General features: G+C 38.4%; 2 pseudogenes across 1 annotated transcript; both read left to right on the top strand.

Annotated features, from left to right (window-relative positions):
• Positions 1-8,911: 8,911 nt before the first annotated feature.
• On the top strand, positions 8,912-12,018 carry LOC114317263 (receptor-like protein kinase FERONIA pseudogene; annotated as a pseudogene). The gene has a single exon (XR_014345982.1). The product of XR_014345982.1 is annotated as a receptor-like protein kinase FERONIA pseudogene (transcript).
• Positions 12,019-12,362: 344 nt separating this feature from the next.
• On the top strand, positions 12,363-13,870 carry LOC145822751 (putative methyltransferase At1g29790; annotated as a pseudogene).
• Positions 13,871-25,155: the final 11,285 nt, after the last annotated feature.

The raw sequence follows: 25,155 nt of genomic DNA, 5'->3' as shown, positions 1-25,155 counted from the left end.
TGATGGTTTTCCTTGATTTCTCTTTGGCTAAAAAGAGCAACTCATTGTTCTCTTAGGAGTGTAATGCCATCATTGTCGAATGCTTAGCAGATGAGAGAGCAGAAGAAGAGTTGTTAAGGGAATCAGAGACGATTAAAAGATTTCTTTCTTCTAACGAACCAAAAATTTCATATAGTGCTCAATAGAGACCTCTAGTATGTAACACAACTCTATACGCCAATTGAATCGTGCCCATCAATAACTACACTTGGCCTTGTACCACCTTTAATTGATGCAGTTACAGTTCCCAACCTAGTTGAATTGTTGAAACCACAATCACAATCACAATCACAATCACAATCACAATCACGTGATTCATGGGACATTGTGCGCGATTTGGAACATATGGAATGGGAAATTTGAGGCCTCTTGGTTTTTCTTTGTGACACCCCAAATGTTGAATTAATATAATAATAAGAACAAAAGTAAAATAATTTGTTTAATTTCATAAATGTATATGAGAAAATGTATTTTAATTTAAAAGTATGGGTTATTGTGCAATTATTATATTAACTAGGGTCAATATAAAATTAAGCAAACAATTTTGTTGTAGATAAGTTAAAAAAAAAAAAATTTTAAAAAAATAAAGAGAAAGGAGAAAGCTGATTAGCTTGCGAATGAAGAGACTGCCACGTGGTGTCACCACGTGGTCATTTTTTCCAAGGGAGATGCACCAGCCCACTTATAAATAGGGCGTGTGTGGACAAGGAAGAGGGATCAAAAGAAAGGGTAGTTAGTCAGTAAATGAGGGTGTTTTGGTGAACCGAGAAGTAAAAGTAAGGGATTAATATAAATGTGAGTAATATTATATATTGAGTTACGATAAATTATTTTATATATTTCATGTTTAAAAATTATATTATGTTTCAATTACAATAATTTTTTATGAATCCTATGTGCGTAAAAATGAAAATCCATTGATATAACCATTTATTACGTATGTTTTGAAAAATTATTTTATAAGTACCATCACGAAGGTTTCATGTCTTGGGGAACTTTAACGACCATTAGCCTCTGAATTGTCACTTTAGTGACTCTCTGACAGTCCCATGCCTTAGGAGACTCAAATAACCATGGGCCTTTGATTAGTCACTTTGTGACTCTCTGTGTATCATGGATCCATTGACTCTCTATTCTGTTCTGCTCTGTTCTGTATCGTGGTTATGATTATTTGCTATAATTCTACATTTTGTTTCTGTTATTTAAATATTTTACTCGTAGCCAAACTACTCTCTGTTTGGCCAAAATAATTTTCTATGTTGATTTTATATCCTTATGCTTTCAGTATAATATTTCTCACTTTGTCATGTACTTATAGCTGTTATCCCATTTCAGGTGATGAAATGTAAGGAACGGTGGTAATCTCGTGTAATGGGACTAGCACAGGACTTAATGCGGACTTTTTGTATTTCTTTTAATAATTGTCTGGTCATCATTAAATAAATAAAAGTCTCGAGGAATGTTTTTTTGTAACATTGTTTAGTATTTTAATTATTTATTTACCTATTTAATTCTTTATTTCGTCTCTTCCTGCGTCATTTAATTTGTTAAAATTAGAATTATTTAACTAGTTACGATACAACCCTAAGCACTCGGGGTTGGGTCGTGACAATCTTGATTGATTTTTTTTTTTTTATCGTAATAGTGTCTGCATGTCTTTAAATAACAATGTAATTAAATGTCATAATCATCCTTATTATTATCCCCCCACTGTATCATTTATTTGATTAAGAAGCATATATATGAATATTCTACATTTTTGTTAGTTGTGTATCCGATAATCAAACCAATTCAACTTTTCTTCATTGATCTCAGAAATTCTGATGCATCTATTAGTAATGTGTTTTGGTAATAAACATAGTAAAATTATAAAGTTATGATTATTATATTAATTTAATTTTTTAAAAATAATTTACATATAAAACTTGATAAAATGAAAGATTAAAATCATTAGACAAGTCTTATGAATCCGAACCCAGCAACGTCATTAGGTAGAGACAAACATGTCCCTAGTATATTATGTTGAGGAATAATTCCTTTTGGCAGTAATTTATGCATTTTTCTATGGCAAAACATGTGAACGATGGGTCCAGCTTAGGCAATAATGAAATTATTGTATGATTTCTGAATGTTATGGGACAATATTGGCATGGTACTCTTAATTAATGATATAATAAATAAAATATAAATATATTATCCTATATAAAATATTAATATATTATCCTATCTTAACTTTGTAAGAGACATAAAAGTACTCTAATTTTTAATTTTTGGAGAAATTATAAATAAAATTTCAAAATTTTAATCTTGTAACAAAATAATTTTTTAATTTTTAATTTTATAAATTTAATCGTTAATATTTTAATTTATTTTCAATTTAAACATTTGCCTTTTAATTATTAGACTTAATGTAGGTGTACAAAAAGAGCCTAAAATACCCGATCTTATTGAGCTTAATGACTAATTTTATTTTTTTTGGGACAATTTTACTTAACAAAAATAGGTGAATATTGAAAAAAAATCAAAACACTAAAATTTAAATTAACAAAGTTAGAAGTTCATGATTTATTTTGGCTTTGTTTAAGATGTGGATTGACTTTTTGACTTTTTGGTTATTTTAGCCTAGGGTTAAAAAGCCTCGTTTGAGATGGATTTTTTAATTTTTTGACTTTTATGAGAGAGAATGAAATAATTATGATTTGAAATGACATTTTTTTAGCCTAAAATAAAAAAATCTATCTTATCTTTTCATAACTATTTTAGCCCCAACTCACTCTAACTCAACTTTCCAAACCAGTGCTTCGTAACAAAATTCAAATTTTAAGAATTTTTTTTATTTAATTTTTCTAATTTTTTATTAATAAATAATACAAAATACCCCAGCGGCTCAATAAATTTTTCAAAATTTGTTAGACTACACCACTGCCCAGGCGACCCACGTCAACTAAAGCAATCAAAATTAACTTCTTTATTTAAACATAGAAAAGGCAAAGCTAGTTTCGTCCTAACAAAAATCAGAAAATGATATCTAATTCAAGAGAAGAAGCCCAAAGGCAGATATGAAAACTGAAATGAAGATCAGACCAATATCACCTCTATTTCTCTTTTGTCTTGCTTTTGATGGTTTTCCTCCATCTCTCTTAAGCTAAAAAGAGCAACTCAATGATCTTTGGGGGCTGCAACTTCACCATTACCGAATGCTTAGTAGATGATGAAGGAGAAGAAGAAGAAGAGTTCGTGATGGAATTAGGGATGACTAGAAGGTTTCTTGTTTATAACCAACAGCAAATTTCTTACAAGGGTTTACAGAAGCCTAAGGTATGTAATACAATGATATACGGCGATTGTATCAGGCGCGCCAATAAGGATAGTCGGCCTTGTGCCACCTACAATCGAAGAAAACACAGTCCCAGATGAATTCATGAAGTCAAAAGCATGTGATTCATGGAACGTCGCGAGTGATTTGGACAATGTGAAATGGGGAATTTTATGTCTCTTGTTATTCTTGATTGATTTTTCTTGTTTTGTGATCATATGTAGTGTGTATGATTAAATGTCACAATCATTTTTGTTATTATTCTCTACTGTAGCATTGATTCGATTAAGAAGCATATATATAAATGTTCTTCATCTCTCTTTGATAACTTTTCTTTCTTGATCTTGGAAATTCAGATGCATCTACTAGTAGTTTGTTTAGTTGTACTCTCCAAGTTTAACGGAGAGATTTGAAGAATTTTCAATTAAACAGAGATGATCTTTGTTGATTTCCAAGCAATACTGACAAAAAGTAGTACCAATACTTGCGTTTACTTTGGGCTCGTTTAGAGACTTGCTATTTTAGTTAATATTTTAACTTAATTAAAAAATTTATGTTTAGAATGATAGTTGATTTTTTTGTACTTGATTTGATTGTTGTGAGAGACAAAATAAAATAATTATGATTTAAATATAATATTTTGTTTTATTAACTATTTTAACTTATTTTGTTTTTTATTTACTATTTTAGCCTCCAACCATCTTCCCAAACTTGGTTGGTGCACACAAAAACCTGAGATTCTGTAAATCTAGCAAGAACCCATGAGTATATTTCACAATATAATCAACATGTTAATTTCTCTAACAAACTGATCAACTGATTGATATACGTGATCATTAAATTTGGCAGAAATTTAGGATGTTATTGAAACAGAGTCTTTACAATGATTAGCATCGGCAACTTAAAAAAAAAAAAATCACATTACAATAGTGGGAAGTAGGGGTGTGCGCGGTGTTATTCGGGCGGTTAAAGAGTAAAATTACAAACCAAATGACGGGTTAGCGGATTGACTGTAACTCGACTTTTCGTGTTCCTTTCAGATACGACTAGCCCTATAGTTCGGACTCCGGTGGTTTTGAATTTAATCTCACAAGTGTAATGTGAAATAGATAAACACAAAAGAATCCAAATCCAGCAAATCTTTTGAAAAATCTATTTTGAATCAAAATGCCAAAAATGGACTATTTTGGATACTGAGTTGCCACCTAAACATTTTTAGAAAATTTAGGACACCCATGACTCGTGCCAAAGGCCACGTGTCCGTTATCACCAAGATTGTCTCGGCTCGGAAACTTAGGTACGAGAGAGGAAGGCCATGAATTGAGCACCTCACTTGCCCGATCAAAGATCGGCTTGTACTAATCATGACGTGGTTCTTATTTACACTATATGCTCTTGTTCCGATTATTAGGCTAACATTACTATGTGTTGCACACAAGTATAGACTAATTTACTAAAATTGGAATATTTTGGTAGCGTTTACATTTTTGGTTTATGTTTACAAAAAATTTATAAATTGGTTTTTGTCTATTTTTAGAATAACATAAATTACAAACGCGTTTGTTTTGAATAAAATGCTTAAAAAAATTTCAAACCATAAACTAAAAAATATGTTTATTCAGGTCTAAAATATTTATATTTATTTTTATTATTTATGATAATGGGATCACAAACATTATAATTGAAAAAAAATTAATTAAAAAAATAATTGAAAAAAAATTTAATTGGGAAAAACATTAATTGAAGAAAATGAAAAAAAAATTAATTGGGAAAAATAATTAATTAAAAAAAAAGATTAATTGAAAAAAAACATTATTGAAAAAAACATTATTTGAAAAAAAAAATATTTGAAAAATAATTAATTGAAAAAAAAGTAATTGAAAAAAAAATTATTTGAAAAAATAATTAATTGAAAAAAAATTATATGAAAAAAAATTAATTGAAAAAAAAATTATTTGAAAAAAAAAAATTGAAAAAACAAATTATTTAAAAAAAAATTTGAAAACTGAAAACGTAAACTCATTTTTTGAGTTTACGTTTTTCCCTCAAATTTATAAACTGAGACAACCATTTATAAACCAAAAAAATTATCAAACAAGTTTTTATGACAGTTTTTTTAAATTTTTGTAAATATAAATTGAAAACTAAAAACGGAATGATTACCAAACAGACCCTTTGAATTCATGTTTGTTTGAAACTTGTTTGAATATGTATCACTTGAAAAAGTGATCTCATATGTACATTACTCAAATTATTCCAATTCAAGCAATTAGCCTTCATTCACAGGCATTTAAGCAAGTATATCAATTAAGTATTTAGTCTCATGGCAAGCATGCTAGACATGACAACAATCACACGCATGCGATATGCTAAAACAAAAATGCTCACCTAGTACTTCGAGGCGAGCCAAAAGAAACAAAAAGAGTTAGAAAACATACATGCTCTTAACTAATGCAACACATGCAATGATGCAATTTATAGGCTCAATTACTAATCATGTTAGGATGATGAACCGAGTCTTGATGCATGCAAGACAAGTGGATGCAAATCATGGAGTATACAAAGAGAAAAATGATGTTCTAAACTACCTATCATAAGCAAGTAAATAAAAGAGAGAAAGACGTGGGGTTGGAAAACATACACATTATTACATTTTTTCCCTTGTACAAAAGGGTTCGAATAAATGCCCTAGCTAATTGTTACAAATTAACTAACTATTACAAACCAAATGAATAAACTAACTACACTAGCTAATTATTACAACAACAAATTTAACTAACTATTCTAGCTAATTAAATAATTACAACACAAACTAATTAGCTATTCTAACTAATTAGTTACAAATCCGTTATTTACAACATGCTAATATTACAACTCCATTTCACGGATCCTGAGAATCGAAGGATGATTCATGCATGGATGCAAGTTTCCACCCGATAATGCTCTCTGTTTTGCTATCAGAATGCCTTTGTTGCTCAGTTTGAAGATTGCATTTTTTTTTTTTTTACCTCAGCCTCTGCTCTGCTCTGTTGGAAAAAGGACACTGCCTGCTTGGAAAAAGTGGCCAGCAACCTAGAAGTAATGGCTGGCCGGCCGGCCACTAATAGGGGGCTGTTGTCCAGTAAAAGTGGCCTGCTAGCCACTAATGTTGGTTCTTTTTTGCAACAACAGAGAACAAACAGAGCACAAATCAGAGTATTCTCAGGGGATGTTTGTCCACCCTGCCTTTTCTTATCATCAAACAGGTCGAAGGAGGGGTAGGCTCAATTCGCAAGCCATCAATCGATGCAATTTCATTGCATGATGACTTATGAATTAAGAGACACAATTTCAATAAATGCACAATAAAGACTCTCAAAACCTCCTCCATATCATGGATTGATCAAGGGAAGTTGTTGACCTTGGAAACTTGAACTATTTCATCACTTAAAAAATATGAAATGACTCAAGTCTCCATGTGTTCAATTAACATCCATTGAACACCAACTTGCTTTATTATCTTGCATCTCTTTTAATCCAAATTTTATTACTCCATTTTAATTACCATCCATTCCTTAGCCAATTAAGTCCAATAATGAGCTTTATGTCCACCAGTGGAAAGAAGCATCAAACAAAGAGTTGTTTTGGATATGGGAGAGACATCATGTCGTTGGTAATGAACCCCCAAAGGGATTAAACCATTAAGTACAATATCTCTATCTCAAGCTTAAACAAGCAATTGGTTTGAAACAACTTTCAAGGAAAAAAAAAAGAGCCGAGAAATAAGAGGGGTGCAGAGGTGATTAGAGATAATCACAAGTATGGAAAATGAGAAATAAATGCTATCAACTCGAATAGGTTGGTGGCTAAGACCTAAAAGAAGCCTACAATACAAAGTATGAATGGAACAAACACATAAAAACAGTCCTAAATAGGCTAAAATAGTGCTGGAATTGAAGTCAAAAGAGCTAAAAGAGTAAGCTATAACACGGAGCAATTTAAGCTAGTAAACAAGCACAAGGAGGAGAGGCTACCTCCTCCATTTTTGGGACTTCAAAACATGATTTTAGCCTCTGAAAAGCCGCTGAGATTCAGTAGTAAAAAGCTCAAAAAAGATAATAGAAAGGTGGGAAACACAATGGCAAAGGCTCAAGAAGTTAGGTGCAAAGAAGGGTGATCCACCCCTTCACCCTTAATGGCTTGAAACCACAAGTTTTAACCCAAAAATTCAATGTAAAAACAATAGAAAATATAGCAAATAAAGAAGGGAAACAAGCTAAGAATTATACCTCTTGAAGAGGGATACCCTTTTTGAGTTACAAACTAATAATTACACACCCTCAAGAGTTAAATGCAAGCTCAAAAACACCTCAACTCAAATACCACAAGGTTTGGTTTAGAGTGCATAGGCAAAGAGTGAAGAACTTGCTAGAGAGAGAGAATTGTAAAGAGAGAAATATTTTTGCTTCCAAAATTTTCTAACCTTTTAAAATGTGAGAGAGGGTCTTCTATATATAGATAAACATGAGACCACCTCAGAAATATCCATACAGACACGTATGGACTGGTGCATGCATCTGTGGAAACAACTGGCACAGCTGACAAAAATGTCTGAAAAAACACACAAGTGGCCGGCAGGCCACACTAATGGTCGACAGTCCACACTAGTGGGCCTGCAGGTCCCAAGATGTTTAGTCTTGAAAAACTGCTTTTTTGGTCCAAAAACAAGTCACAAAGTTTGTAGGGTTTTGAGGCTTAAAGCTGAGGCATTCTGTTGAGAACTTCGAGCATTTGACAAGCATATACAAATTCATCATTGGGTGCGCAATTGGTGGCACTCAAGTCGTAAGTGCGGTAAAAAATGGGGTGTCTACATTGATAAATTGCGATTTCGATAGTTTTTGATGGATTAACAGATTGAAGAATATTCGAACTAATTATTATACATTTGCATAATATATAATACTAATTTGTATAATATTTTTTAGATATATAACACAAAGTAATTTTACATAATATGCTTCATATATATAACCATTAATTTGCAATGAATTTTATATCTTAAATCTTTTTCACACTCTTTTTTACATTGATATTTCATTGCAAGTTAAAATATATATGTATTAACTATAGCGAAACGAAATGGTTCGGTTGACAGATTATAAATTTTAAAGTTTAAACCGTAGTTAACGGTTAGAACAGTGCGAATTGATGTGGCTTAGTGCCGTTTTACCAGATTTGATAGTATTTTACACAACTCTAGTGAGAAGCACGTGGTTAGATTAATTAGAATTAAATGGTGTTCATTTGATATTTGTTTGTGACTTTCTATTCCTTATGTTGCCTTTGATATTTATTCCCAGTAAGTGAGTTATTTGTTAGCAGAAGTGAACTAGCTTTGCATTATAGTTTGTTTGTGGGATTTGGCACCTAATAGAATGCATAGGCATATCCTTTCAAGTTTTATGCAAACCAGAGCACGAAACTATCATGGTTGATTGTTCTGATGCAGATTACTCAGACATTGGTTTTTCAATAATTTCAAAAACAGATGATTAAAACATAGAATTGGTCAGAGAAATGAAAACCCCTCGATTATCAAAGCTAACAATTCCAAGAAATTTCGGACATGAAGGCCAAAAGAAATTGGACTAACTTGAAAATATCTATTACATGACCTGAAAGGTCCCCCCCGTGAGCGCCAATTTTGACCACCGTTAAGCAATCCAAGCTCTCTCACTGTCTCACAGTCAAATACAAGTCTTCTCTTACCCACCACCCAACTTAAATTGAAAAAACTCATCACCTTAGCTTCCAGTTTGGACTTGACAATGCATCAAACACTTTAATCTTCAACACCCCCAACATGCTCACCATCGCTCTCTACCTATATTCCTTACTCCACCTCCTCTCCTCCACCGCGGCCACAACACCGCCTTACACACCCACCGATTACTTCCTCCTCAACTGCGGCTCATCCTCCAACGCCACGTCACAAGACGGCCGGAGCTGGGACGGTGATGCCACCTCAAAATTCTCACCGTCCAACATCGGCACCACCTCATCACCATCTACGGCCACTGAACAAGACCCTTCTGTCACCGACATCCCTTTCCTCACCGCCCGCATCTTCACCTCCAAATTCACCTACACTTTCCCCGTCTCCTCCGGCCCCAAATTCATCCGCCTCTACTTCTACCCAGCCACCTACTCAAATCGCGACAGATCAAAATCTTACTTCTCTGTCACCGCCGAAAGCTACACCCTCCTAACCAACTTCAGTGCTTTCCTCACCGTCTCTGCTTTGGTTCCCAAAAAACCCTCTCTCATCAAAGAGTTCATTCTCAATGTCAGAGACACCCAAAAGCTCGACATAACATTCAACCCATCTCCCAACTCATACGCCTTTATCAACGGCATCGAAGTCGTTTCGATTCCCAACAATTTCTACATGAAAGGCGATCTCAATCCTATCCCTCTTGTTGGCTCTCAACAATCTTTCTATATCAATAACAACACTGCTCTTGAAACTCTGTACCGGTTAAACGTCGGTGGCAACGACGTGTCTGTGAATGACGATACCGGCATGTACCGGACCTGGCATCAAGATGACCCGTATATATCCGGAGCGGACTTTGGTTTGGCGCCTCACCTTGACGTCCCAATTCGGTACACTAACAAGACACCGAATTACACTGCTCCGGCGACTGTGTACACTACGGCTCGGACCATGGGAAAGTTCCCACGTATAAACTTGGAGCACAATTTGACTTGGATCTTCACCGTTGATTCTGGGTTCTCGTACCTGGCTAGGCTTCATTTTTGCGAGTTTCAACGGGAGGTAACCCAAGAAAATGAGAGGATATTTTCGGTGTATATGAACAATCAGACGGCTGATAACGAGGTTGATGTTATACACTTGAGTGGGGGTAACGGAATTCCTGTTTTCAACGATTATGTTCTTTCAGTACCAGCCGTCGATGGTCTCCGGAGTAAGGTGGATTTGTGGCTCGCGATGCGCCCGAATATGGACACCACGCCCAGGTACGCTGATGCAATCTTGAACGGTTTAGAGATCTTCAAATTGAATCAATCGGACAGAAGTTTCGCCGGGCCCAATCCTGTATACGTTCCTGCACAGCCGGCACCGTCTCCAAATCAACCGGGAAAACAGCATAGTAAAACGTCATCGTCGTTGGTCTTTGCCGTCGCCGGAGGTGTAATTGGCGGAGTATTCTTGATTTCAGTGATTGGTTTCTTGATTTTCCGGCGACGGAGGAGGGTGAGAGACTCCGGTGCAAGCGTGGTCAAGTCATCGTGGGTCCAATTTTCGATTTCGCACACGTCAAAGTCCACGAAGACTAACGATTCAACGTTACCGTCTAATCTCTGCCGACATTTCTCACTAGCAGAACTCAAATCTGCTACGCTCGACTTCAAAAAGGATTTTGTGATTGGCACCGGAGGATTTGGTTACGTGTACAAAGGGTACATCGATAACGGCACATCCACTGTTGCAATCAAGCGGTTGCATCCATCATCAAGCCAAGGGGCCCGCGAGTTTCGAACGGAGATCGAAATGCTATCCAAGTTGCGCCATCGCCATCTAGTGGCTCTTATCGGTTACTGCGATGATGGTGGTGAGATGATCTTGGTGTATGATTACATGGCCAATGGCACCCTCCGTGATCATCTCTACAAATCAGACAATCCGCCTCTCTCGTGGAAGCAACGCCTCGACATCTGCATCGGTGCTGCACGTGGGCTCCACTACCTCCATACAGGAGCGAAGCACATGATCATTCACCGCGACGTCAAGTCTACCAACATACTATTGGATGAAAAATGGGTGGCCAAATTTTCAGACTTCGGGTTGTCGAAATTTGGCCCCACTAATGTGGCCAAGAGTCACGTCAGCACTGTTGTCAAGGGTAGTTTCGGGTATGTGGATCCAGAATATTATCGACGACAAAAATTAACCGAAAAGTCTGATGTGTACTCTTTCGGAGTGGTGTTATTGGAAGTGTTGTGTGGGAGGCCCGCAATTGTGACAGGGTTAGAAAAGGAGCAAGTGAGCTTGGCTGAGTGGGGTCGGAAATGTTGGCGAGAAGGGACCGTTGATCATATTGTGGATCCACATCTGAGGGGTCAGATTGTGCCGGACTGTTTAAATAAGTTTGGGGAGATATTCGAAAGCTGCCTACGTGATACTGGGATCGAACGGCCAGCAATGGGTGATGTGATTTGGAGCCTGGAATTTGCATTGCAGCTTCAAGAGATTGCCGAGAGGAACATCAACGGTGCAGATGGGTTGATGAGTCCCTCGGATCCTCTGCTTCAAGCGAGAAAGACGACGAACGATGATGACGATGATATGTTGTTTTCGGGGTCTCAGAGCAACGGGACCGGGACATCAACAGCTGAGAGTGGTGCAAGGAGTGGCAACAGTTTTGGTTCTCATCAGACTGTTGTTTTCTCTGAGATTATGAATCCAAATGGACGGTGAGATCAACTTCAATACATGTGGGGGTTAAGATTTTTGGACATAACAAAAATTAAGATCGATTAGCGCAAGATAGATTTGTGAAAGTTCCTGGTTTGATTTAGTTTTTTTTTTTTAATCTGTAAAAAGTTTGATGTATTTTGGTTTTAATTCTACTAAATATTGTATGGTAATGAATAAATGCCTATCAACTGAAATTGATCTCTTGCTAGCTAGTGAATGAGTATTACTATTGTAAATGTAAATTTCTTTTATTTATTTCTTTCCTACCAATTCTTTAAAAAAAAAAATTTGAAATTACTCCAACAAAGGAATTAAACTAGACCAATTTTAAACATTAATTTAAAATTGGAAGATCAAAGATGCTTTTACTTCAAGTTTTGCTCGTCTCCTAGGCAAAAAGTAAGTTATAAACAATGAAAAAAATGCATCTAGGGATGATCAAACATGAAATCAATGAGAGAGAGTCTGAACTCATTTCCTAGTTCCTAGGTCAACAGCTGAATTAGTTGATCAAAAATCCAAATGAGAATGATCTTTGAGGAAGAAGAAGCAAAAGGCACTGAAAAACCTGTCTTAGGAATGCAGAAACAAAGCAACTCCAAGCCCTCAAAATGCCTTCCAGGAGTTGTGTCCTCTCCTCTTTATCACCCTCCTGACAATCATAATCTTCACTTCCAGTCTTTCTTACACTCATTTCATACTCAACTCTGCCACCAGCAACTCAGATTTCCAACCGGTTTTTACCTCATCCCCTTCACAACCAGATCTCTCATTTGCAGACCCAATTGGGAGTTCTGTTAGAACAGCTACATTCTGAAACCTCAGAACCAAAAGCAATATTGAAATTTTCAGATCAAGTTCTCGCCATCGCTATATTGATAGACAAACTAGCAGACTCTATCAGGTTTGTACATCAATGCTCCTAATAGCAGGAATGAAACGAGCAATGTAGAGGATGACCTCAGTGAGCCAGAAGAAAGCGAAGTTGAAGAAGGATCAGTACCTGGAAAGGTTTTCAACTCTGCTGAGCTTCACAGTTACATGTCACCCAAACCAAACAGGATTAATGGGAAGAATTTTCTTGGGCTGGAAGCGATTAACCCATCTATCGGACTAAGTTGTGTCGGTATGGCCTCAAACACAGACCAGTTCATGACTTACAAGATGTATAGTACATGCCCAGATGATTAGGACCCGGCACAGAAGCTTGTAGTCAGTGGTTGTGAGCCAACACCCAGAAGAAGGTGCTTCTCAAGATCACCTCAACACTACAACAAGCCGCTTCCTGTGAAAACCTCTCTCTGGACTCAACCTAGTGATGTCAACATTTTATGGAACCACTACAAATGCAAAGACTATACCTCTCTTGTTTCAAATGAAACGATTGACAGAAGAGGCTTCTACAAATGCTATGATTGCTTCGATCTTTCAAGGCGAGGACGGGAAGTGCCAACCAATGAGTCTCTCTCCGCAGAGTTCACAATCGATGAGGTTTTTTGAGTCTAAAGCCAGGGGAGATCCGCGTTGGGCTGGATTTCAGCTGAACAACTGGCACATTTGCTGCAATTATGAGAGAGAAAAATGTTACTGTTGCTTCGGCCACACTGAATTTAGGGGAACCTTTTAATGAGGTGATAGCACGGAGAGGACTTCTTCCTCTGTACGTCTCAGTTGGCTCGAGACTGCCTTTCTTTGACAACACACTTGACATTGTTCATTCGACTCTGTTCTTGGATGGATGGATTGGAATTGAACTCCTTCAGTTTGTCCTGTTTGATTGGGACCGTGTGCTCCGGCCTAAAGGAATGCTCTGGGTGGACCGGTTCTTTTGTAAGAAGGAAGATATGAATCTGTACTTTAATGAGTTCACGACACTTGGCTATCAAAAGCTGCTGTGGAGGGTGGTGCCGAAGACTGATAAAGATGGTGATGAGATGTTCTCACTAGTGTCTCTCCAGCCATACTCTGTAACTGAAGCTATACGAAAACATTTTCACATCCTAAAAAAGTGATTGGGGACTTTTATTTTCCTTCCAATTGGGAAGTTTTCATTTCAAGTGCTAACTAACTAATCTGCTTAAGTCTCTTGGTACCAAAACTTGTGAATGAACTGAGCGTCTATATTACAAGTAGGGAGATTTTGAACAAGCATATCATCATTTGTTCTATGGTCTCTCCCTCATTTGATACGTTAACCTTGTATCAACCAATAATCATTATTCAGGGCAATGTAATCTATGAAACAGAAAACAACCAAAAGGGGGACACAACAGAGGAATATAAAATGAAATTCTATGATTTAAGAATACACAAATTACAGATACAAATTGGTTCAATTATAGCCCAAGAATGCAATAAGAAATGAGCTAAAAAGAATTATAGATTGATCTTACAAGGCCTTCCAGGAAATCAGGAAGTAATCCAGTTTTAATAGGTATGAAGGTCACTACCCAGTCAATTTAACAACGGTTACAATTTGTTGACACTGTTTATCTTTGTGGACGCCCATGTAAGCATTCCTGTAAATACCGAGCAAAACTATATTTTTAATGTATGAAATCCCAGTTAACTGCAAACCAATTCTCTGTTGTTCAAGGGTAAATCTATTGATCTTTCACACACAAGCGTTCTGTACAAAAAGGAAGAATAAACACAATTAATCAAATTGATTGAGCATGATTATAAGCAGAGAACAAAGGGTAACTCATAGGTTTAAACTTTCCAATCCAATAATTCACAATGATCAAATCCACAAATGTTTTAGCAATCTCATCATTCTGCATAATAATAACAACAAAAAATATGATGCTACATAATAACAGTGTGAAAGAACAGTCCCTAATCAAATATTCATACGAAAGTATCATCGGGGTTCCCCATGCTGACATAGTGAAAAACCTTGGACCGAGTCCTCTGTATAAACCTTTCCAGCCATCATCCACAACCAATCCTTTTGTTGGGATCTGGGATCCCGCCCAAGACCTTATAGAAATTATTCCATGCAGAAAAATACACCCACACTCAAGGAGACACAATATTTAACGTGGTTCGGCCTCAATGCCTACGTCCACGGGAGAGTAGCCGGTTATCACTATAACAATGGAGATATTACAGAAAGATTACAATGGAGAAGGAGCTCACACTCTCCTCACTCACACACTCACCCGTCTCACTCGCTCACACTGAGGAAGACGGTCACTCCGCCTCAGATATCTCACTCTCTGTGGCTTGCTCTGCTCTATCTCTCAAACCCTCCCCTCAGCCTCCATTTATACACTAACAGAATGGAGATGGAGAGGCTGGCCTTGCATATGGCCAGCTATCTTGTGTGTTGGCTTCACATGGCCAACTCTTGCAGCACATGAAGAATCACCCCTCACATGGTGATGATATCCCACAAATCACCCCCTCAGCCCATGTGAGGTGATCCACAACAAAACCTGCTGCCAAGGTATTAAGCACCCCCTGATTGGATGCCCTGTACCCCCTGCTCGGGATACCCTTGCATTACCGTGCAACTCCTTGCATGATGAACACGGGAGCAACTAGAAAACTTCAGAGTTTGACACATCAACATCCTCAATTTTCCTTGCTCGGAGCTTATTTCTGAACTTTCAGCCTTTGCCCTCTGCACTTCTGAACAACCTCCTGGCGTTTCCACATACGCTTGTTATCTGTGCTGCAATCCCTGATGTTCGGTTCTGTCTCACTTGTACGTCCATACTGATGTTTGACAGTTAGCCCTTCTGCCAAGACAACTTCCACCGGTCTGTACAAGTTACCACTATGCAACTCCGTGCATAGTGCTTGCACCCCCTTATTGGAGTGCATTGCAAAGTTCACTTTGCGACTCGAGATTGCATCCCTCCCTTCCATGCATCTTTTGAGAGGTTGCAAAATGTCTCCAACACGGAAGCAAAAGAAACTCTCTTTTTCACTGGCATAGTCTCTACAGATTTGGTTTCTTTGCTCTAAACTTTCTTCAAGATTGGCTTCACTGGCTCAGATCTGTGCATCTTTGAACTGCCTCCTTGCGTTCCTGTGCACCGTTTTCGCCATTCCTGATGAAAGCCTTGCTTAATCATACGCATTGGTTGCGTATGTTCTCTCTTTGTACCCTTCGACTGGCATTTGACAACACTCATCTTTGTCAAAACTTCTCCTTCCAATCTATACAGTTTGTTGCACAATTTGCCTTGCAACATTTCTCTATCACCTCTGTGTACATGAAGAACCCCGCCACTAGATGAGAAACAATTTCCTTTTAGATCTAGCATACTCAGGGAGATTAGATTCCTCCGTACTCCTGGCACATGTCGGACCTCAGATAAAATTACTTTTCTTCCAGCCTTAGTAAGGAACCGCACTGTCCCTATGCCGACAACTCTGTTCACTGTGTTGTTGGCCATCCGGATAATGCTACCGCTGACTCTTCGGTAAGTGGAGAAAAGCTTCTTATCCGCACATATGTGGAACGTACACCCTGAATCCAAAATCCAGCCGGGTGTCTCCAACTCTGACGAGATTGTAAGCATCACCTCTTCATCATTAGAGGAATGCACTGCAACTGCTGTAGTTGAGGGACCTCCGTGTCCCTTAGCCTTCTCTTTGGCTTGTCTGTCCGCCTTTTTCTCTGGGCAATCTCTTATTACGTGATCCTCTTGATCACAGTAAAAACACCTCCTCGTGTTGTCCTGTCTGGACTGTGAACGCCCTCTGCTTTTACTTCTTCCTCTACCTCTGCTCCTTTCTCTATCTCTGCCTCTACTTTCTGTGACAAGGGCATGGGACTGCTCTCCTTCCATCTCTTTCTTCCTTGCCTCCTCGTTGAATAAGACGTCGGTGACCATCCCCATGGTCAGCTTCCCTTCGGGTGCAGAATTACTGAGAGAAACCACCAACGTCTCCCAGCTGTCTGGTAAGGAACTGAGTAATAATAATGCTTGCATCTCATCCTCCAACTCCATTTTGATTGATGCAAGCTGGTTCACAAGGCTGTGGAATTCACTAGTGTGTTCAGCAACAGACACACCACTCTTCAGCTTCAGGTTTATAAGCCTTCTCATTATCAAGGCTTTGTTCCGTGCGGTCTTGGACTGGTACATGCCCTCAAATTTCATCCATAGGGCATAGGCGTCTGTCTCTTGGGCAACATGGTGGAACACACTGTGGTCAATCCACTGTCTGATTTGACCGACAGTCTTCCAGTTGGTTTTTATCCAGTCCCCATCCTTGTCTCCATCTGGTTTGACCCCCTTTAGCGCTATAGGGTCAAATAAATCTCTACAATACAGGATGTCCTCCATCCGTGGCTTCCATATCGCATAATTAGAAGCGTTTAACCGAATCATCGGCCCTGAAACTGTTGTGGATTCCTCCATCATCCAGAAAATAATCTCTGTTTGAAAAACAGGCTTTGCTGTGAAGTCCGGACTGCTCAAATTAGCCGGAAAAGCACTTCGGATTGCCAAAATAAACACTGCAAATTTTTTGAAAGCTTATTTGCAAAATCTGACCGTACGGATGTGTCCGAAATATTCCAAATAGTTTGAAAACACCATTGGCTCACCCAAATCGGACCTCAAATGGCTTAGATCAAGCCAAAACAATTTTAACGGTTCAGATCGGCAGAATCTGGTGCGCCTGAGAAGCACCAGATTTTTCTCCGGTTCGGCTGGCGTTTGGCTGACGTCAGCGGCTCGGTCAGCGGCTCAGGCTTGGTCAACGCGGCTCCGGCTCAACGGCTCGGCTTCGATCGGCTGATGACGTCGGCTGGCGTGGGCGCGTGCGGCGCGTGTCTGCGCGTGAACGCACGCGTCGTCTACCTCTGAAAGCGCGTGCGGCGCGTGCGTGAGACTGGGCCGACGCGCCGACAGTCTTCACGGCGCGTGGGGGCGCGTGCAGCGATTGGGCCTCACGCGCCTTCTTCAGGCGGCGCGTGAGGGCGCGTTTGGACTCCTCTGGGTGTCTGCTTTATATGGTTGGACTCCTCTTCTCGAGCCCTTGCTCCTGGTATGCTCAAAACCTGATTTCGAGCAACTTGATTTCTGGGCAGTTTCAAACAACACGCTGTTTTTGTTCCGAAACGCCACCAACAAGGCTCTGATACCACTTGTTGGGATTTGGGATCCCGCCCAAGACCTTATAGAAATTATTCCATGCAGAAAAATACACACACACTCAAGGAGACACAATATTTAACGTGGTTCGGCCTCAATGCCTACGTCCACGGGAGAGTAGCCGGTTATCACTATAACAATGGAGATATTACAGAAAGATTACAATGGAGAAGGAGCTCACACTCTCCTCACTCACACACTCACCCGTCTCACTCGCTCACACCGAGGAAGACGGTCTCTCCGCCTCAGATATCTCACTCTCTGTGGCTTGCTCTGCTCTATCTTTCAAACCCTCCCCCTCAGCCTCCATTTATACACTAACAGAATGGAGATGGAGAGGCTGGCCTTGCATATGGCCAGCTATCTTGTGTGTTGGCTTCACATGGCCAGCTCATGTGTGTTGGCTTCACATGGCCAACTCTTGCAGCACATGAAGAATCACCCCTCACATGGTGATGATATCCCACACCTTTAACAACTTCTCTTACAGTATGTTTGTTTTCGTGTCCCATGACCTATATTGCAAAAACAACTAGTTTAATGGATAAATCAACAAAAGAAACTATTTGCTCGAACATAGTAGTGCAAGCAGCAAGCTGTAAAATCATGTGAAAACCAGGAGGTTTTTTCTGGAACACCTACCAATTGTATTAACAAGGAATTGAAACATATGCACGAGTTGGGTATTTCAAAAAATTTTGATGTAACAATCTTAGAGTGTTAACTATTAATGTGCATGACAATTGCTCTACTTTCTTTCACTAAAAAATGTGCGACTCACAGAACAACACATCATGAACAAACAAACAAAAAAAAAAAAGTGAAAAATTAACTGTCCTAATAGCACCGAAAAAAAAGAAGAAAATATTCACTACTTCATCACAAACAAAGTATCTTCAGAACTGACAAGAGAAAGGAACAAAATTGAAGCCAACTAGATGTACCTGTAAGCGAGTCTTAATAGTGTCCAATGGCGTTGTGATGCAGGATGCCGTGGCACCAGCAAATATCCCTCCAGCAGCTTGAACAGACACTATCGACCACGGGCTAGGAGCAGATTCCTCATGCTCAGTACTACATTGACCTAAGAACCTGCCAAAAAGAAAATCATGCAGGAAAATTTTAAATTAAAAAAAATATCTATTATATCACGTGAATGGAGAACCAAAATGGATGATGAAAAATATATAATGCATTTAAAAATGACCCATTCCTCATTATGACGTAAATCCAAGAAAAACACAACTTATATACCTAGACCACTCAAGTATTGCCTTCACATAAAGGCAATATCACAGGAAAGTAAGAAATCTTCAGATCATTAGGCGTAGTGAACACTAGTTGCGGACAGACGTGGCTTTCATTGAGGATAACCGACTCGGGGGTTTACAACAGAAAATTTTCTAAATTATTAAACAAAGTCCACAGAGAGGTTAAGAAGATTAACTAAACAAGGAACAATCACTTGTTGGACCAGAGTTCTAAATTTAATGATCTCCCACAACACATCAACCACTAAATCAAATTGAGCAAACATGCATTACCTCTTGTTCAAAAAACATGCATTACCTCCAGATCAAGCGTTGGCTTGAACCATAAGTTGCCCACCATACAGCACTAGATGGGGAATAAGTCAGGACCGATAGACCGAACCCCCTGTATAGTCCCCGAATGGCATCCACCTTCAAAACCTTGTGAGCAACATCCAGTCCCCCATTATAGGTCGCATGGCCTGAGTATCCTTGCACCATCAATTTTTGGCTAGCCTGATCAAAATGGAGATTGTAGCATCCATAAATGTTCTTAAGCAGAAACAATAATACACCAAAAGTAAAATAAGAAGTGCCCAATGACTTAGTATCAAGAAGGAACAAAATGTTAAAACATGCATTCCAATGTAAAGATGCTCTCTCCCGTTGAAAATTGTTCAATTTTGGAGTTAATTCTACTTAAACCACAACTTATAGTGAAATTGGGAAGAAAAGAAGTGTAAATCACTTCCAAGTGAAAGGAATTTCCAAAATACAGAGATCTGCCTTCCAAGTATGATGTGAAATTTCTCAGTAGGAAGCCGATGAGAACTTGAACAACTAAATGTTGTTATGCATAAACAAATTTAAAAATTCTATTGCACCCTTTTGTGTTTCGTTTTCTTTATTTACACACCGCACCCAACAGATGATAACTTTCACATTATACGAAAGATAAAAAATAAATCTCAAATAAGAACATGGTTGACATACCACATCAATTGGAACAAACACGGCCTAAGAACAAACTGCTGCTGCCATGCCGGCAACTCCATTTGCTATGGCTGCCTGTGTTGGTTCGGACAACTTGAATGGCTCAACCAACCTAAAAGTAGCCGCTTTTGTGGTCTCTAACGCAGTAAGGAGTATAATCCTAGTAGGAATGGCACCAGTGATGACTGTGAGGGCCACCAGCAGGAGTTGTTGGGAGTGGAGTGGGGGGCTTCTGCTTCAGCTTCGCTTTTTGTGTTTTGTTTTTGGTTGCACCAAAACGATATCGTCTACAAAATGCACTACACACTACATACCTAGCACCTACATGCCACTTTTTGTATATGTGGAGCAGCTTTGGCTAAAAAGAGCAACTCAATAATCTCTGGTGATCAGTGCAATCCCACAATTGTTGAATGCTTAGAAGATGATGGAGAAGGAGAAGAATAGTTGTTGATGGAATCAGACGACTAGAAGGTTTCTTGCTCCTAAACCAAATTACATTTTGTTAGTTTTTGAGAAGAGAAGAAAAACAGGAAAAATGAAGAATAGAAATTGAATGAAATGAAAGAATAAAAAACAGGAAATGATAAAAGCTGATATGATGCAGCAAAGAGTGATAATCTTCATTCATACTGGTGCATTACATTTATAGTAAGAATATCTGAACTGAAAAGATAATGAATCCCAAAAATTATGGTAACAAACCAAGATTTCTGATAACACTAACAATATCCTAAAGAATAGGACTTATTGACTGGAAAAACAAATTCTAATTATTGACTGAAACTAATCAAAGAAAAATTCAACGTAGCAGTCCTGCAGCAAATTATTAACACTCCTCCTTGCTTTAGGCGCTGCAAATTCCAATCATCTTCCTTAGTAACTCGAACTTGCCAACTGGAAGTGGCTTTGTGAACAAATCTGCCAGCTGATCTTCAGACTTGCAGTAAGCAAGTTTCACTTTTCTAGTTTGTTGCACTTCCCTCAAGAAGTAGAGCTTGATGTTGAAGTGTTTTGTTTTTCCATGAAACACTGGATTTCGTGAAATTGCAATTGCTGCTTGATTATCAACAAAAATCTCAGTACCTTCATTTTGCACCATGTGTAATCAGATAGAACTTTCCTTAGCCATAGAGCTTGGTTTGCTGCTGCAGCTGCTGCAATAAACTCTGTTTCTGCAGTGGATTGCACTACAATCTCTTGTTTCTTTGAACACCATGAAAAAACACCTGAGCCTAGGTTGAAATAGTATCCTAAGGTACTTTTCATGTCATCAACAGAACCACCCCAATCACTATCTGAAAAACCACTCAACTTGAAGTTCAGACTCTTCTCAAACTTGACACCACAATCAAGACTGCCCTTAATAAGCCTTAAGACTCTTTTTGCTGCTCTTAAATGCACTTCACTAGCACAATGCATAAAACGAGATAAGAGACTTACAACAAATAGAATATCAGGTCTTGTTGCTGTAAGATACATCAAGCAACCAATCAAACTTCTGTAATAGCCTTCATCAACTTTACTAGCACCATCTTCTTTGCTCAGCTTCTCTTTTTGACCCATTGGTGTGTTTATTGCTTTGCACTCCTCCATCTGAAATTTCTTCAAAATTTCCTTTGCATACTTCTTCTGACAGATGAAAACTTCATTTTGGCTTTGCTGGACCTCCAAGCCAAGAAAGTAAGTCATAAGACCAAGATCTGTCATCTCAAAGACCTGCATCATTTCTTGTTTAAACTCCTCAATCATCTGTGCATTATCTCCTGTTACCAAAAGGTCATCAACATAAAGAGATACAATAAGAACATAACTACCCTTTTGTTTAACATAAAGAGTAGCTTCAGATAAGCTTTTTGTGAAGCCTAAGCTTAGCAAATGTTCATAAATCCTACTGTACCAAGCTTTTGGAGCTTGCTTTAGGCCGTAAAGAGCCTTTTTGAGCAAATAGACCTTATCCTCTTCACCTTGCACAACAAAACCCTCTGGTTGTTCCACATAAATTTCTTCTTGTAGAACACCATTTAGAAAAGCTGATTTGACATCTAGTTGAAACACTTTCCAGCCTTTTTGTGCTGATAAGGTTAACAACAACCTGATAGTGTCTAGTCTAGCAACAGGAGCAAACGTTTCAGAATAATCAACACCAAAAATTTGAGCATAGCCCTTGACGACGAGCCTTGCTTTGTATTTGTTGATGGAGTTATCAGCATTTAGCTTCGTTCGGTACACCCACTTTACTCCAATGATCCTTCTGCCCTCTGGTTTGTTGACTAATTCCCAGGTTTTGTTTTTGTGAATCATTGACATCTCCTCCTCCATTGCTTTCTTCCACTTTGGGTCTTTAAGAGCTTCTTCATGATCAGCAGGTTCACATAATGCTACATTACATCTTTGATAGATGTCTGAAAGTGATCTTGTTCCTCTAACTGGTGGATCATTTACCAATTTATTTTTCCACTGGTCTGTTGCCTCCTCCTCAAAAGAATTGCTTCTAAATTCTTCTAAAGGTCTGTTAGTTTCTTGTGAATTTTCCCAGTCCCATTGCTCATCCTCATTGAAGTGAACATCTCTAGTTATCACCATTTTTCTTATTTGAGGATGATATACTTTGTAGGCTTTAGAAATTGTGCTATAGCCAACAAAGATACCTGAAATTGCTTTTTTGTCAAGCTTGTCTCTCTTAACCTGTGGAACATGGACAAAACACAAACAACCAAATACTTTAAGAAAACTTAGTGAAGGTACATACCCATACCAAGCTTCAAATGGAGTTTTGTCTTCAACGGCTACACTTGGAAGTCGATTTTGCAGAAATATTACAGTATTGGCTGCCTCTGCCCATAAATTTTTTGGCAACCCCTTCTCATGCAGCATGCATCTAGCCATCTCCATGACATATCTGTTCTTCCTTTCACTCACTCCATTTTGCTGTGGAGTGTAAGGAGCAGTGAGCTGATGTTCTATGCCAGCTTCATCACAAAACAGGTTAAATTCTGCAGAAGTGTACTCTTTTCCATTATCAGACCTTAAGATTTGAATTTTGCAACCGCTTGAATTTTCCACCAATTTTTTAAACTTCCAGAATACTCCAGCAACTTCAGACTTGAACTTTAGGAAATAAATCCAACACATTCTTGTAAAATCATCAATGAAAAGAATGTAATACCGGCTACCTTGAAGAGATGGTGTTCTTTGAGGTCCTCCCACATCTGTATGAACTGGTTGCAGCTTCTGTGTTGCTCTCCAGGATGATTTAGGAAATGGTTTCCTACTTTGTTTACCAAATTGACAAGCATGACAATTTGGCAAGTGATCAACCAGAACTGGTAATCCTCTTGTCACTTCATCTTTCTTCATCTTGAGCATTCGTTGAAGATGACAATGCCCAAGCCTTTTGTGCCAGACTTCAGTGATGTTGACATTGGTGGAATAAGCTGTGTGCTCCTCCTCTGTAGGATCAAATAAGAAGCTTTTCCCTTTCATTTTTACACGTAAAATCTCCTTTCCAACGGCATCGTAGATGTGACAATACAAGTCTTCAAAGGACACCTTAAATCCTTTTTCAATTAACTGGCCAACACTCAGCAGATTTTGATCAATATCGGGTACATAAAGAACATCTGAAATAGTTTTTGTACCTAAACTGGTTGTCATTGCAATGGTTCCTTTTCCTTTTGTAGGGATATAACCACCATTCCCTATCCTGACTTTAGTCATTGCAGTAGCCTTTAACTCCTTAAAAAGAGTTTTGTCGAAGGTCATATGGTTTGTACAACCACTGTCAATGAGCCAACTTTCTGAGGAGACCTTTGTAGAGAAACACGTTGCCACAAACATCTGATCTTCTTCATCTTGATCAGCTACATGGACTTCTTCCTCTGGTTCCTGAGATTTTCTTTTGCAAATCACAGCTTCATGTCCAAGCTGATTGCATTTGCTACACTTTGCATCAGGCCTCTTCCAACACTTGAATGGAGAATGACCCATTTTGCCACAGTGTTCACAAGGTGGGAAATTTCTCCTTGAGCTTCCACCTTTGTTTCGAGTGCGACTGCTTGAACTACTCCCAGAACTTTCATGTTGGTGTTTGACTGACAAGGCTCCTTCTACGGTACACTCTTGTCTCATAAGTCTCCTTTGTTCTTGAGCCTGCAAAGCATTCAATAATTCTGCCAAGGTGATCTTGGACAGATCTTTAGTATTTTCCAAGGTGGTTATTGAGCCTTCGTATTTAGTAACAAGAATTTTTTCAACAATTCTTGAATCATCAAATTTAGTGCCAAGAAGCCTTACCTTGTTGGCAATGCCAAGCAATCTGTCTGAATATTCTTTGATTGTCTCAGCATCTTTCATCTTTTGCAGCTCAAATCCCCTTATTAGATTGAGCGCTTGCATTCCTCGTATTCTTTCATCTCCTACATATTCCGTCTTCAGATGCTCCCAGATTTCTTTTGCTGATTTGAGATTCATGATCTTCGTGAGAATTGTTGTTGAAACACCAGCAAAAAACGCTGCTTTGGCCTTTGATTTTCTGGTCTTCTTCTTTTTGTGGCTTTTCATCTGAGCTATCGTTGGATTGTTTGGTAGTGGAGCAACTTCGTAATCTTCTTCGACGGCTTGCCATAGATCCAAAGCCTCCAAATAAGTTTCCATTCTAACAGCCCAAAGTTGGTAATTTTCTCCATCAAAAATATGTGGAGTAGCTTGAGAAAAATTAGGAAAATCAGTTTTTGCTTCCATGGATACTCACAGGTCCCGTAAGAATGCTGCTCTGATACCAAATGTTAATTTTTGAGAAGAGAAGAAAAACAGGAAAAATGAAGAATAGAAATTGAATGAAATAAAAGAATAAAAAACAGGAAATGATAAAAGCTGATATGATGCAGCAAAGAGTGATAATCTTCATTCATACTGGTGCATTACATTTATAGTAAGAATATCTGAACTGAA

The sequence above is a fragment of the Camellia sinensis genome, chromosome 1, assembly GCF_055761805.1.
Source record: "Camellia sinensis isolate YWXY chromosome 1, ASM5576180v1, whole genome shotgun sequence".
In the NCBI taxonomy this organism is placed as follows: Eukaryota; Viridiplantae; Streptophyta; class Magnoliopsida; order Ericales; family Theaceae; genus Camellia; species Camellia sinensis.
This window is presented reverse-complemented; position numbering and strand designations above follow the sequence as displayed.